Source organism: Podarcis pityusensis (assembly GCF_964106645.2).
Source record: "Podarcis pityusensis genome assembly, chromosome: 4".
Taxonomy (NCBI): domain Eukaryota; kingdom Metazoa; phylum Chordata; class Lepidosauria; order Squamata; family Lacertidae; genus Podarcis; species Podarcis pityusensis.
Window position 1 is genome coordinate 42102004 of NC_138027.1, and position 16495 is coordinate 42118498.

Sequence of the window (16495 nt, forward strand, 5' to 3'; positions counted from 1 at the left end):
CCCCCCCTACAAAAACTCAAATATTGGGAGTTGTAGTTTGTTAAGGGTGTTGGAAAATCAAATTCTCTCTCTGTGTGTGTGTGTGTGTGTGTGTGTGTGTCTGTGTGAACTACAGTTCTCATGCGCTTCAAATGTGGTGTAAATTATTTATTTCACAAAATTTATGTGACACTTCATTGTGAAAAGCCTCAAAGTGGTTTACAAAAAGAATAAAGTTATCAATAAAAACAACTACTTAAAACAGTCCAAAAATTTAAAAACAGTGATAAAGTAAACACAGATTAAAACACACATCAATATTCCACATCTTCTAGTCTAAATCAGAGGTCTTTCTTCATGTGCCCTCTACATGGTTTTTAAACTGTTACAGAATCATAGAATTGTCGTGTTGGGTGGTAACCCTGAAGGTCATCCAATCCAACCCCCTGCAGTACAGGAATATCTTACTAAAGCATCCATGACAGATGGCCATCCAACCTCTGCTTAAAGGTATTGCTTTGTTTTTTATTATTATTGCTATGGGTTTGCAGGAGGCAAAGATCCCCTAAAACTTCTGGGTACCACTAATTTCTAGAGTTAGTTAATGTAATAATAATAATAATAATAATAATAATAATAATAATAATAAACTATTTCTACCCCACTCTGGGCGGCTTCCAACATTAAAAATACATTAGAAACATCAGTCATTAAAAACTTCCCTAAACAGGGCTGCCTTCAGATGTCTTCTAAATGTCAGATAGTTGTTTACTTCCTTGACATCTGATGGGAGGGCGTTCCACAGGGTGGGTGCCACTATCGAGAAGGCCCTCTGCCTGGTTCCCTGTGACTTCGCTTCTCGCAGGGAGGGAACCCAGGTGCAAGACAGCTTAGCGTTGTAAAAATGCAGGCTGAAATCTGTTTCTTGGCCTGGGGAGAAGAACTATCATGTAGTAGAAAGGAAAGTAATGGGCCATTGACACAACCTGTAAGCAGCATAGGAGTTTGACCCCCTCCGCTGATGAGGGGATAGTGAGCAGAGACAAATGCCAGGCTTAGGATTTCATTGTTTGATGATGTAAACTGGGAGGAGGAGCTTGCCAGGGTAACGGTGGGTGTGATGTCACCGCAGGAAGAAATGTGCCCCTTTTAAACTGAGCAGTTGTTTTCTGCAAGTGTTGCTGGGGAGGAGAAGGTGGAAGCAGGCAGAATTCCATGCATGCTGGCGAGGAGAGGCTGCACCAAGAGACGGGGGGCACGACTGCCTGCTGCTTTGGACCCAAGTTATGAGGGCAGCAATGAGAGACCCTGTTGGGGTGTAATGTTCTGCCCTTCCTCCATCATAGCCCAGGTTGTATGTGTAAGACACACCATATTTCTTATAGACGCTAGTCTCTTCTGTGCTTTGTTCAAAAGGAACACAAATCCTGGTTAAGCACCAAGAAGACCCCTGGAATCTCAGCAGAGATTGGGGTGGCCAGTGGCATTTTGTAATGTATTTTTGTGTTTTTATATTGTAAAGGGCCCTGAGATTCTCAGATGAAGGGCAATATATAAATGTAATTAATAATAATAATAATGGCAGTTGGTAAAAGGCACTTCTGGCAACTGGGGCTACCTGAGCTGCCAGTGACAGACCTGGATCCAGAAGCAGCCCCAGATTGTGACTCTGCTCTTTCAGACAGATTGAAACTCCCTCAAGAGCCAGCAGTTGACCAATTTCTTGGACATGGGAACTGCTCACTCACAGTGCCTTCATCTTGCCAGATCTAGTTGGCCATTGTGAGAATAAGATGCTAGATGGGCCATTGGCCTGATCCAGGAGTCTCTTGTTATGTCTTAAGGCCTTGCTTGTTCTTCTTCATGCCCTTAGTTGCTGCTTCTTGAAGTGGAGAAGTGACAATCAGGGAAAGAGGTAAGCATCCCCTCCCATTGAACAAAAAGTACCAAACCTATTTCCAAAAACTCTTTTTCTTTCTGTTGAGACATGTCACTTCCTGTTTGATTTCTAATCAACAGCTGACAGAAGGTTCTTGACTGACTGGTGATCTCTAATACAAAGCAAACAAATTACCCATGCATATTAATCATGTCTTCTCCTCTGAAATCAGCAAAGCTAAGTATTCAAAACTGAATGTATACAATTACCCAATCTTGGCACATTCACGAGCCACCACTGTTCCTGATACCCATAGCTAATCTTCTCAGGTTTGTGGGAAGAGCTGACACTGCCAATAGTTACTCTTCAGTCATTGGGATGTCAGTCTTCCAAATATCATCTAATAAAGTAAGTCTTGCCTATACAAAATTAACATGCAAGGCTTTGTATTCAGGGTTAATTTCGTTCATTTAGCTTGAAAGGGTTCTGCCCAGATGAATAATTGCCTGGTACCTCTTGGTTTCGAGAGCTGAAACATCTTATCTTGGAATGAATTCCCATCTCAGATCCTTTCAAGTTCTTGGCTAGGTGACACATACATATCCCTTATGGCTGACAGAAACAGGATAGATTAAAACCCCAAAATGGACCGTGTGATCATGCCAGTGCTTCATCTTGAACATTTGTTTGTTTGTTTGGGACTATTCATATAAGGCAGGGATGGAAAACCTGTGGCATTAAAAAGAGCAGAAATAGAATGCAATAGCAGTCTCTCCAACTGTTATTCTCAGCAACTGGTATACTGCCTCTAACATTGGAGGTACAACATAACCGTCATGGCTGGTGGCCCTCCAGATGTTATTGCACTCCAACTCCCATCCGGCTCTGTCACAATGGTTAGGGATAATGGGAATTGTAGTCCAACAACAGCTGGCAGGCCAAAGGCTTCCTATCCTGATATAGGGAGTCCAAATATCACTCCCAGGGTGGATCTACACTCATGGTTTATAACGCTAAGGAAGAAAATAAAAAAATAAAAAATTGTCCAGTAGCACCTTAGAGACCAACTAAGTTTGTTCTGGGTATAAACTTTTGTGTGCACGCACACTTCTTCAGATACTCTAAGGTGCTACTGGACAATTTTTTAATTATTTTGACTGTGTCAGACCAACACATCTACGTACCTGAATCTAGAACGCTAAGGAAGAGTTAAGGAATATATATCTTAATGAATGTAACACCAGAGGGCACTGCAGAGTAACCAGGAACCAGCAGTAAGGGCAACTGTGTTGTTACAGAGGAATGTTAAGGAGGAACCTTTAGCAGTACTGAATGCCATGTGATGTTTTAGATCGGTATATCTAATATTCGTCTAATAATGTTACAACAGTCAGGGTAGATCCAGTCCCAATGCTCACTGGCTCTCTGATCACAGAAGCAAATGTTACTGTCAGCTAATCTTGCATGGCTCTGGTTTTACACTAGGGTATGTAGAGGAGTTCTACATGGTTTTCCGACAGCTATAAAATTTGGCTTCCCACATCCAGAACTGAACCTGGGTCATATTCTGAAAACATTGTATGTTCTTTCTAGTCAGGGTGGTTTTAGGAAGCTGGGATATAGCTTGTGGTGTTAGCACTTGTTAGATTAATGCATTTTACCTGCTTCAAGCCTTTAGAATGGGCGGGTGGCGCTGTGGGTTAAAGCCGATCGAAAGGTCGGCGGTTCGAATCCCCATGCGCTCCCATCGTTCAGTCCCAGCGCCTGCCAACCTAGCAGTTCGAAAGCACCTCCGGGTGCAAGTAGATAAATAGGGACCGCTTACCAGCGGGAAGGTAAACGGTGTTCCGTTTGCTGCGCTGGCTCGCCAGATGCAGCTTGTCACGCTGGCCACGTGACCCGGAAGTGTCTCCGGACAGCGCTGGCTCCTGGCCTATAGAGTGAGATGAGCGCACAACCCTAGAGTCTGTCAAGACTGGCCAGTATGGGCAGGGGTACCTTTACCTTTACCTAAGGTATAACTAAATATATTCTAATTGTCTGCTAGAAATGTTTTTGTGTAACAACATATGCAACATATCAACCTTGATTCTATTCTTTCTGGAACTCATTAAACACACTCAGTCCCTCAAAACACACTCAAAAGGAATCAAATCACCGGAAACCTCTGCTATTTAGAGGATGGCAAAATTGTGAATGTGTTTGTAAAGGTGTTCAGTAATCAAGGACAAAGGTTTCAGTATAGGTGGCTCCTGTTAGGCCAACTAAAATGTTACAAAGTATTGTGCAAGCTTTCGAGTTCTCTAGATGGTATTTTCTAGGGTGGAGACGTAGCTCCAACCAATAATAGTTGAGGACATAGGGCGGCATTCACCTATTGAGTCCTGTCAGCCAAGGACTTCTGCTTGCACAAGAAGGCTTCCCCATCCTTCCTCCATACACTCCCTGCAGCCCCCCAAAATTGGCTCTGGGGTCAGAAGAACCCCCAAAAATGTGCACTGGGGAGGAGATGGGGGGATTGTTCCATTTGGTAAGTTGAAATGATAGGTCTAATGGAATGATCACAAGAGTGTGGCGCTGAATTCCTCCCACTATTTAACTCTATAATTCCTAATTACTACATTCTGTCCCCACCTAAATCACAACTCACATGAAGTCCTTCAAAGGACAAATAACGAATAACACTTCTCAGGTGTAGGCAGTGCTTTTTTTCTTAAAAAAATGTGTAGGGGTTACTCTCATTTTCCTACTCATATTGAAATACTGTCCCCCAATGAGGCCAAACTTAGTTTCACAAAATATTTAGGGGTATGCATACGCCTGCATGCCCCCAGAAAAAAACACAGAAGCCTCTCCAGTTTCTGGGGTTTCTGTCCATTACCGGGGTCTCATGACTTCCTGATCAGCAGTTTTTGTGAATGGCCCCAAATGTCCAAGTTCAGAACTGTCAGTGATTCTCATGGGGTAATCTCCTTCCTTTCTGTTTTCTTTCTGTAAACATTCCTGTTAAACATGGACAGATCAATCTATTGCCAGTTTGTGTAATTTTTGCATCTGTTTATTCCATTTTATTTTTGCATCAATCTGCAATTTTAAAAAATAAATACTATTTTTTAAAATAGTACTTAAATATGCATCTTATATCAACATACACATTTCTGAATAGATTTTATCCTAAACTACATGCTTTATACATATTTTATACATCTTGGTACATTTAGTGAGCCAAGAACTACTGTAAAATTCAGAGATGTACAAAACATTAAAAGATTATATTTGCAAAGTATAAAAAGATTTGTGTATTAGGCTGCAGACATTATTGGCTTAAATGCAACTAGGTTGTTCTTTTTTCAATTCATATCAAAACTGGTTTGGGAGAAAATGCAGGGGCATGTAGTATTTCATTTTTAAAAAAAGACAGGATAAAGGATATATATGGATTGTGGTTAACTGTCATCTTTACACCACTTTCCAAACCAGTAGTGGGGTAGCGCAAGATGCAGAATAAACAGGAGTGTATACACAGCCTTCATCTGGGATGCATGAATTAAAATGTTTAAAAATGCAGAGTGAACAAAATTATCCCCAATGTCTAGAAGCTCTTGTACAACTTAAAGAGCTAGGTTGCTATTATTACATTTATTGATTACATTTTTATCCTGTTCTCTTCCAGAGCTCAGGGGAATCCATCCCTTCCCAAGAACCCCGTGAGTTTTCAGATGAAACAAAACTATTCAGGTGGATAAAATTTCATGTAGTCTGCAAAACTTTGGAAAATGCTCTCCAAAGTAGAAGACTGGACAATTAACACACTGCCATGGATGTCTACATCAGTTCCATTGAATTCTATGGGAGTTGCTCCCAGATAAGTATGTTTAGGAATGCAGCCTTAATAAGCGAGTTCCCACTTTAGTGTACGGTGATCCACACTGGAACAAAAACAAAGCAAAACAAAACTGGATGGGGTGTGTGTGTATGTGTGTGTGTGTGCGTGCGCGTGCTAGCTTTACATATATGCTGGTGGCTTCTAACTTGACAGTGACTATCCAGAAAAAAAAGAGCTGAACATATCAGTTAGCTAAAAAGGCAAATTCAATTCAAGAAATGAGCTGAAAATAAAACAAATCACAGGTCTCAAAATGCATTTTTAAATGGTTAGCCATTTTCAAAGTACCATAGTTTAGTAATCCCATCTCAAAAGTGATTTTAAAATAGAATATATATATATTTAGAGAGAGAGTGTACACACACACACACACACACACACACACACAGTAACTAAATGAACAAGGGGTTGAGGCATCATCTGCCCTATTCTTAGTTTTACTGTTGTTTCAGCATTTTTAACCCAACTTGGCTTTCCAATGGGAAGTGTTAGGTAGATTTATTGCTTTATTGTTTGGTGTCCAGCACGCTTCGCCCTGCGAGCCTCTGCAGGTTGTAAAGCAATTAGCAAAGTTGCACAGCGGTCGTGTTGAAAGGGCAGTAAAAAAGGTCCCACACGTTTCTTCTGTCCTACTATCCCTTTATTTGCTCAAAAGTAGCATATTTACAATCAAGAACTTCCATCTGATTTAAGCTGCATCTTCTCCTTCCGTTTGCAGCTGCGCAACAAAACTGCTTTCACTTTTCACACAGCTCACAGCATTCCAAGCTCCTTTCCTCACGTCCTGACTTACTTCCCTTGTAAGCGCCTCCTCTCAGCCTCGAGACACAGAAGGTTAACCCTTCACTACACCCAACAGGAAGGGTGCAAGGGATTTGGAAAGGTGGTCCAGAACAGGGGTGCCTTCCAGATGTTTTGAACTACAATTCTCACCATCCCTGACTATTGCTATGCTGCCCTTTAGATAACTGAAGATGGCTATCATATCTTCTTTCAGTCTCCTCTTTCCCAGGTTAAACATATCCAACTCCCTCAACTGTTCCTCAAAAGGCTTGGTTTCCAGACCTTGGATAATTTTGGTCACCCTCCTCTGCACACACTCCAGCTTGTCAACATCCTTCTTAAACTGTGCCGCCCGGAACTGAACACAGTATTCCAGGTGCTGTCTCACCAAGGCAGTATAGCTTTTTTTTTTTTTTGCTGCTGCATCACACTGTTGACTCACGTGGTCTACTAAGTCCCCTAAATCATTTTCACATGTACTACCAGCAAGCTAGCTGCCCCCCCACCTTATACTGGTGCAGCTGGTTGTCCCTGACTACGTGTACAACCTTACATGTGTCCCTATTGAAATTCATTTTGCTAGTTCAATAATGCTTGATCAATAATGGTTACTTATTTACACATAGAACTTGAATGAGCTTCTTAATACTGTTTCCATTTCTATCCCCTGGCCATGTCCGTACTGTATTTCTGATTAGTTATTTCTATATCAAATTCCCTTAAATATGAAATGCAGTGCATAAGCTTTATGATTTTAACTGGTGGGTATTTTTAGGCAAGTAATAGCTGTTTTGTTGGCTTGGAGGTTGAAACAGATGGAGAGAACATACTTGGGTCATCTTTTGATGAAGGAAGCAGGCAGGGGAAGGTCGCCATTTGGGCAACTGAGAGACTTTTGACATTTGGAGAGACAAGCTTATGGCTTCCTTCCATCTTTAAATGTGACATGACATTCAGTGATAATAAGGACTAGAGACCTCATTCGTCTAGCAGTGCAGGAAAGCCATCACATTCTCTAATATACGTTAAAATTATGGAGATATTTATTTGAGATCTTCTTTTAAATAACCAACAACGATGTAGCAAACAGTGACATTCAAATGAACCCATTAAGAGTTGCCAAATCACTAAGGAGATATATATACTGTGTATTCATGCCACACAGAGATCTTGTCCTGAAAAACAGAGCATCTGACATCCTCAGGCCACCTCATTACTTTGAAGTTATGTGGCCTTGATTCTGTTGATTAATGTGCCATGATCTTGATTGCCTGAGTTTTTAAAATTTATTTTGCAGTTGGCATTAGCTGAATGCCGATCTAAATAGGTAAAGAATGTTCTATATGACCATGTGAAAAGAAAAGTGCTTTTTCTGGAGGTGCCCTGCCACTTCCTGTTGCCTGCATATTTCATCAGGTGCCATCATCGTTATTATTTGACAGCCCTTCACCCCAAAGTCCCAGGGCAGGTTACAACAATTAAAAGAGAATGTCAAAAAACAGTTTGAAACAATTTTTTTCAAACCTAGTCAGTCCACCATCCTTTAACACAAAACAAAGAAAAAGAGTTTTGCTGGGGTCATTTCAGGGAAGTAAATCCAAATTATTATTGCAGACACAGTCTTTCTAACTTATTGTAGCTATGCGCTAGTATATTACACTATTACTGCAGCAATCAATGCAATAGTTTGAAACAGCACTTTCATTCTGCAGCTCTCTTTTTAGCTGCTAATAAACTTTCTCAGCAATTTACCTTTGGGGCTAAAATGTCTCAAAGGTAGTGAAGCATGCAGCCTGGCTCACTTTATATACTGATTAAAAAAACACAACTTAGTCTTAAATTTTCCATGGCAGAACAAATACTTCCCTGCTTCCCATCCAGCTTCCTCACTTATCCCCATGGTTGTTTTATCTGATTGGTAAAAAATCTTGTGCACGGCACTAAATGACTAATGTTTGTGCATCTTACATATTAACTTGGTTTAGAAGTAATTGCATAGAGTTCAGTTTCAATGATCATTGACTCAAGCAAGTATTAAAAGGTGGCCAGTGTGTGTACATGTATATGGATGACACACATGACACACAAGAACCATTTTATATAATTATGGATCCATAATTAACTGTACATCACAGGTGCCAACCAATAGCTGGTGCTGCAGTGACAATCCATGCTGCAGTCAAAGATGCCAATAGTTGTTTTTGTTTTATGGTAATTCAGGCAACACTGAATTTATGCGGTGGTTGCATTATGCGGGAGGCAGTGGAAGACAGAAGTGCCTGGTGTGCTCTGGTCCATGGGGTCACGAAGAGTCGGACACGACTAAACGGCTAAACAACAACTACATTCTGGGGATAGCACATAAAACCAAAACTGCATATAGTCAAAGCATATTGGGTGCAATGGCAGGTGGGATTTCCAAAGTTTCCCTCCCCCAGACACTCATCCCCTTTTTGCTGCCTTTAAAAAAATGTTGTTGTTTTTTGCCAAGCAAAACGCGCAAGCTAAATGCATGAATGTTGCAAGTTGCCTATATAGAACTAGGATTCTATCATCAGCAACTCATCCTTGCGGTTTGAGCCTGGTTATAGAATTTCTTTAGAATGGATTTGGTTGGTGGAATACAATGCTACACAGTCTATTTGCCATTGGGTAGGTAAACCAGGTAGGTAGACTAGGTCTTGACCTTACTCTACTTGTGATATTTCTGGAGTAAAGGTTTGTAGCACAAACAGATTGCTCATATCCACCCCCCCCGGGTGTTATGTTTGGCAGAAAATCTGTTACACTATATCGTGGCCCACTTCACATAGAACGAACAGCTTTGGCTGGTGGCTCAGCTCTGCCCCTTTCTGGACAGGGATAGCCTCACTTCTGCGGTCTGTGTTCTGGTAGCCTGTAGGCAGAGGCGTAGGGAGGGGTGTGTGGTGGGTGCAGTCCGCCCCGGGTGTCATCACTGAGGGGGGGTGACAAAATGGCAAAAATATGTGTTTTTAAAATAAATAAATAAAAATTGGGCTCACAACACTTTTGTTGGGGGGGGAAATAACTCCTGCACCCACCACACACACCCTTCCTATGCCACTGGTAGCTAGGTGAGGCAGGGGCATTGGGTGCCACATGTGCATGCGCCATGCGGGGCCTGCAAAGTGCCTGAGCCACGCGTCTCTCCTACAGCTGAGGGGGAGGCTGCGGAGAGGCTCCACGCAGCAGGCTCTGCCTTGGTTTGCCCCGCCCCCATGGGCAGATTGCCCCGCCCTCGGCTGCAGGACACACGCACTGCACTGGGCACCTGAGCAGCTATGCCGCTGCCTGTAGGTTACATGACTGCAACACATTATACATGGGGCTGCTTCTAAAGACAGTCCAGAAACTTCAGCTGGTGCAGAATGCGGTGGCCCCTTTGCTAACCGGGGCAAGATGATTTGAACATATAACACAAATCCTGGCCTGGCTGCACTGGCTGCAAATTAGCCTCTGGGCCCAAGTCAAAGTGCTGTTTTCAACCCTTACACAGCTCAAGTTGGCAGTACCTCAAGGAGTACTTCTCCCCATATGAACCCACCCACACCCTGCAGTCATCACCTGAGGGCCTTCTTTGTGTGCCCCCCATATGAAAGGTCTGGAGGGTGGCAAGACAAGCATGGGTCTTTTCTGTGGTGGCTCCCAGTTTGTGGAATACGCTCCTCAGGCATGCTAATGTTTTAGGCACCAGGCTAAAACATTCCTCTTCTCCCAGGCCTTTGCCTGTGTAAACAATCTATGGCCTTTTAAACTGTGCTGTGGGGTATTGTTTTGCTTGTTATTATGATACACATTTTCATGTTTTTATAATATAAACCACCCTGTGATCCTTGGATGAAGGGCAGTATAGAATTAATGATAATGATGATGATGATGATGATGATAATAATAATAATGTGGTTTATGACTAGAATGGTTTTCTAGAATAATGTGTGAAATTTCCCCCAAGTTTTCACTTTCTAGGACATAAAGATAATAAATCCAATAAAATAATTTTTTTAATACATTAATCATCCCAACTGAACAATATTAGACATAAGGCCTTTCCTAAATCAGCCAAACTGACAAAGCAAATGGCGAATTAATAAAACTAAAATCCAAGGAAGGCGGAAGCAGTTTCTGAAAACTGGACTGTTCATATTCAGTGTTTTTGGCTGAAGACAAACAACGTTTCTTGTGTTTAGTCATCCCTGTGGTGAAATATATGTTATTAAACACAGCTGTGCTACATTGGCTTTATTGAGCCCTTGGCCTCTCATTTTGCTTTCACAAAGGCCGAACACCCCCTTTTCAGGATATAACAAATGTGCGCTGCTTTAAAAATATCTCGGGAACAATGAATCAGAGCAGTTAAAATAAGCTCCCCAATACAAAGGGTAAAGCGAATCAATTGCAGAGATCACTCTCACGGCTCTATAGAGAAACCAGTGTTTAGTTAACAGTCACACAGAAGACTTCCTGCCATTGCATATTGCCCTTCTGTTAAATCATCTGGTTGCTGCTCTTTAGTTATTTCGCACCAGCTTTGGAAACTGCCTAAAATGAGTCAAACCATTGGTCCATTTAGCCCAGCAGCTCTCCAGGATTTCAGTTACTTTTATTGGTTTGTTTAAAGTGGTTGATCATCCCAAACCAATACTGCATATCTAGACAATCTCCAAAAGATGAAAAAACAAATTCATTTCAGTGATAAGAGGCAAGTCCAAATAAGACAAACTGCAAGTGAAGGAAGAAGTAATTCATGAGGTTTCTAATTTTACAGCTGCAACAGCAAACAGTTCTGTCTTATAGGCTACATCACCACTCTTTTCTCCTTATTTGTCTTCACACTACCACAAGACTCCTGGCTAAAGCTGGTCAGAGTTTTGAATGGGAGCATTTCTGTTATGGGAGACCACCAATGACTAAAAACTCAGGCTGCATACACACAATCTATACCTTTAAAAAGGGAGTGGGTGGCGCTGTGGTCTAAACCACTGAGCCTCTTGGACTTGCTGATCGGAAGGTTGGTGGTTCAAATCCGTGAGACGGGGTGAGCTCCCGTTGCTCTGTCCCAGCTCCTGCCAACCTAGCAGTTTGAAAGCACACCAATGCAAGTAGATAAATCGGTACTGCTGTGGTGGGAAGATAAAGTGTTTCTGTGCGCTCTGGCTTTTGTCACGGTGTTCCGTTGTGCCAGAAGCGGTTTAGTCATGCTGGCCACACGACCCAGAAAGCTGTCTGTAGACAAACGCCGGCTCCCTCAGCCTGAAAGCGAGACGAGCGCCGCAACCCCAGAGTTGCCTTTGACTAGACTCAACCATCCATGGGTCCTTTCCCTTTCCCTTGAAAGCATGTTTGAAGCACAATCTTTCCTGCAAAGGATTCTGAGCACTGCAGCTTTCTCCTCAAAAAGTGACAACTCCCAGAAACCCTTAACAAACTAAAAAAGTACTTTAGCTTCTTGGGAGCAAAGGCCTGTCAATTGTGATTATTTTGGTTCAAGAAGGAATGCATGTTCTGATTAGCCACTAGGGGGAACTGCTGGCCTGGGAACGAGACCAGGCTGCTCTCTCAGCAAGCTTAAGACCTGTAGAGACTGACTAACCTCTGGGATGCTCTAAGCGCATAACTCAGCATTACCAGCCATAGGTGACTGCCCGTTGCTTCAGCTGGCAGTTACCATTGGATTTCTGGCCAGAGTCTTTGTTAGCAGGGAACCAGGGAACAATGGATGTGTAGATTGCACACACGAGGCTGCTAATGGAGAGGCGGGGAGAGTCTGCCTCAGTTTTTGGCAAGTGTTCGGTGACAACAGCCTACCCTTCAACAGTGACTTACGATGCAAATATACACACGAGGATAAACAAAGGCTGCGGTCCCATGAATACTTACCTAAAGCCAACTGAACACAATGGCAATTCACTCTGAGTGAACGTGTATCGAATCAGGAAGCATGCTAACAAAGGCCGAATTGACAACAGAAACCCCAAATATTTCTGGGTTGCTAGAGTATGAATACTGCACATCATGTGAGCATTGGGGGGATGATTTAAGCCACCTGACTATTGTTGCCGCTTTTCAATCCTAAAGTGTCCCTGTCGTTTTTATGCTGCTACTGCTACAGAGCAATAGAGCAACTCTTCTAATATATAGGCGATTCTCTGTGCTTAAAACAGCATCACCATCATAATATTTCAGCAGGGTACCAAAACGCTTGGCACCAAAATGATTTGATTCTGCTTATTTACTTGTTTGTTTTATGGAGGTAAAAACTGCTTCACGGCCAGAGGCTCTTAAAGCCGTGTATAGTAATATGTAAAACACAAAAAATAGGCTTTAAAAACAACGAAACCATTCTTACAGTTGTACAATTAATATTCCATAAAATGGCTGAGTCACACTTCAGGAGAAAGGTCTTCATTATGCGAAAACTAACAAACGCATCACCACAGCAGGACTAGGAAGGGTTAGTTGCAAAGGACCTAAAGAGCCTAGTATCTGGAGAAACAGGCTGGGAGAGGAAATGGTCTCTCCACACTTGAACCCTAGAGGCAGCATCCGTCCACTGAACTGTCAGCCAGAGATTAAGGTCTGAGTCCTGCCCCAGGGTTCATGCTCACTCAACCCCACCTGCCTGATGTAACTGAGGGCCCACCCAGAAGTCTCCAAATATTCCCCAAGACTCCAGATACATGTGCGGACCCAATAGACGTTACTGGAGAAACGTTGAGTCTGCCTGGATCTGCAGAGCCTTCTCCAATACAGGAGAGCCCAGTCTGGCACATTCTACTCATGTAAAAACACCAGGCAGGCCCCATAAATAACCCAGAGATGCATTTTAAATAAAAGCACACATTCTACTCATGTAAAAATACGCTGATTCCCAGACCATCTGCAGGCCAGATTTAGAAGGTGATTGGTCTGGATCTGGCCCCTGGGCCTTAGTTTGCCTACCCATGACCTACAATTCCGAGGCAGTATCTTATACCATATTCTCGGGTCCTCTTCAGTCCTATGCTCACCTCCCCCATCCCTGTCGGTTTTCTTCTGGCTGATTATACGGAATAAATGACGCCTGTTTCTATTTTAACCAGTTTTCCTGCTTCATCTATTGTGTGTATCTTTGCAGTGGGTGGAAACAGCAAGAGCAAGGAGCTGAGTAAATGGAAGGGATGGTTTGGGGAAGTGTTACTCTATTTATATGCAGTGAAGTGCAAAAAGGGGGCTTGTATTTTATTCCTTTCATATGCAATATTTGTGGGGTGGGGGAGTGGATTTCAGCCACTTTATCTCCAGGCAAGAAAATGCCAAAAGCAAAGTGAACTTGGCTTGAAAAGGTTTTCAGAAAAGTGAGCAGCTGTAACTTAGAATGAGGGATAGTTTCTGTTGTTGCTGCTAGCCATAGTGCCTTAACACAGTGGTCAAGAGGAAAGGGGGCATTGGAATAGATGCTAAGGGGTGGAAGGACCTGCAATGAGACTCAAGGTCATTCTTAGGCATGCAGCAGTCGGGGGATGAGGATATGCCCTTTTCTGGACTGGTAAGTAGAAAGCAAAAAGCAGGAATAAACTGGACAATTCTCACAATGGAGAGATGTGAGATGTAGATGATACCTGTTGGCTGGAGCATGGTGCTTATGATGCCAAGATTGCAGGTTTGATCCCCATATAGGGTAGCTGCATATTTCTGCATTGCAGCAGGTTGGACTAGATGATCCTCGGGAACCTTCCAATTCTGTGATTCTATGATTTAGGGCACTAACTCTCAGAAGGGATTGTGAAGTGCTCCAGAAGGAGATCACCAGACTGACTGAAAAGGCAATAGAATGGCAAATGTAGCTTAATATACATTTGTGTAAAGTTATGTGAGTTGGAACATTTTTTTTTTTAAAGCAATATTAACTTCACATATTCACTGATGGCATCTGAGCTGGAAAAAGATATTGGGCTTCACTGGGAAAAAAGATAGAAAATAAAACTGCCAATAGTCTTTATACAGATCTGTGGTGCGACCACAGTTGGAGTACTGTGTACAGTTTGGGTAGCTGCATCTCAAAATACATCTTGTTGGGCTGGCAAAAGTGCAAAAAAGGGCAATGAAAATGTTCATGGGGCTGGAGCAGCTCCCCAAATTCCCACACCCTCTCCAACAGATGGGGTCAGCAGAATTGGCTATTTTGCTCCAAAGGTGGGGATGCAAGGACCCACAGTGAATGACCTTGAGGAGATTCTCGCATAAACGTCCAGAAACTGATTTGAATGGTATTCCTATATTTCATCCCAATCTTCAGCTAAGAGTATTGCTCTCAAATCTTGTTCCCCCAGCCTTTACAGCTTTCTTGGGATCCTGTCACTGCTGATTCTTAGGGTTGCCATATTTCAAAAAGTGAAAATCCAGACACAAAAGTTGTTGAGTTTTGAGGAGTTTTTTTTTTGGAAAAAAACAACTCCAAAAAATTTGACGTCTTGGAGCTATTTTTAAGGATATTGGCCAAAATATAAACTTACGACTCTAATACAGAATATATTTTAGATATTCCTTTAAAAATAAAAATAAAATAGCAAGCTGTTGGGAGACCCAAGCTTCAAATGGGGACAGTGATCTTGTAGCTTGAGATGGTTGGATAATGAGGGGAAGAATCAGATGAATCTGGAGCCAATTATGATGGACATTTTGCAATTTTTCTTGAGGCTGCTCACCTCACAGTTCGATTTGGCTATTATTGTTGCATTGATCTAGTGGCTGGAGACATTTCCCTCAATCTTTTGGATATGGATCAGTGGAAACAAACACTGACGTTTTCTTAAGTTGGCAGCAAATCTTCATTCCCTTTATTCACTGGCAGCTACAGCCACACTTTATCTCAGTACTGGCTTGTATCAGAAACGCTGAAGGAGAAAAGGGACATGGGGCTTGCCATTTATGCCTCCTCAGTTTTAGACCAATTTTTAAGAATGAACACGTTTCCAGGACATTTAGAATGAAGAAGGAACCTTGGATCTTTCAGGAGGATCCTGAGTTTAAATGAGCCGCACACTGTGTTCATCAGCCTTCCACAAGCAGGCACCTTCTCTAAGTTTTGGACCACAATTTATGTTTCTCTGGCCTCTGGCCACACTGGCTGAGTCTCAGGACAGACAAAAGACAGCATCTCTTTGCACAACACATAGTTCTATTGTGGAACTCACTCTCAAAGGAGGAGATGATGACCACCAACATGGATGGCTTTAAAAGAGGATCAGACCGATTCACGGAGGATCAGACTATCAGGGACTACTTGCTACAATGGCAAGGCTCTGCCTCCTCAGTCAGAAGCAGTATGCCTCTGAATACTAGTTATGGGAAACTACAGGAGGGGAGAGTGCTATTGTGCTCAGATCCCGCTTGCAGGTTTCTGATAGGCATCTGGTTGGCTATTGTGAGAGCAGGAAACTGGCTGGAGGGCCATTGGTCTGATCTAGCAGGCTCTTCTTATTTTCTGGGCACATATGGAGGGCACTGGGTTGGGGAAGCCTGCTGTACATACTCCGTTGATGATACATTTGGTTAGTCATTTCCCTTGGATCTAGCTTGCTGATGTAATTAATTTCTACTTAGCCTAGTTAAAACACACATTACATTGAACGGGACCATGCTGGTCATAATCCACTCTCGCTCCTGGGATACTCAGTTTAGTGTGATCATTAAACTTTTGAAAATCTATGGGATGGAACCCTAAATGACCTCATGAAAAAATCCTTGTTTCTTTATATTGTGGTTCCAACCTGTCTGTGACTCTTTTTATGTTCTGAAATTGGATTGTTTTGCTCATCCGTCTAATTCAAAAGTCAGCTGTCAAGATGAGCTCAATTGCAAATAAGAAACTAATACAAAATCTCTCCCTTGCTGTTATAGTTCAATAGTCTTACAATTGCACCTTGACTATATGGTGGGGAAATTGGAAGTGTGTGTGTGTGTGTGTG

The 16495-nt window shown here is 42.4% G+C and overlaps 1 long non-coding RNA gene across 1 annotated transcript; it reads left to right on the forward strand.

The window, feature by feature from the left end:
• Nucleotides 1-973: 973 nt before the first annotated feature.
• LOC308474962 lies at nucleotides 974-5817 on the forward strand. Its single transcript, XR_013985061.1, has 3 exons — nucleotides 974-1330; nucleotides 1853-1894; nucleotides 5532-5817. It is a non-coding gene; the product is annotated as an uncharacterized lncRNA (long non-coding RNA).
• The last annotated feature ends 10678 nt before the right edge of the window (nucleotides 5818-16495 follow it).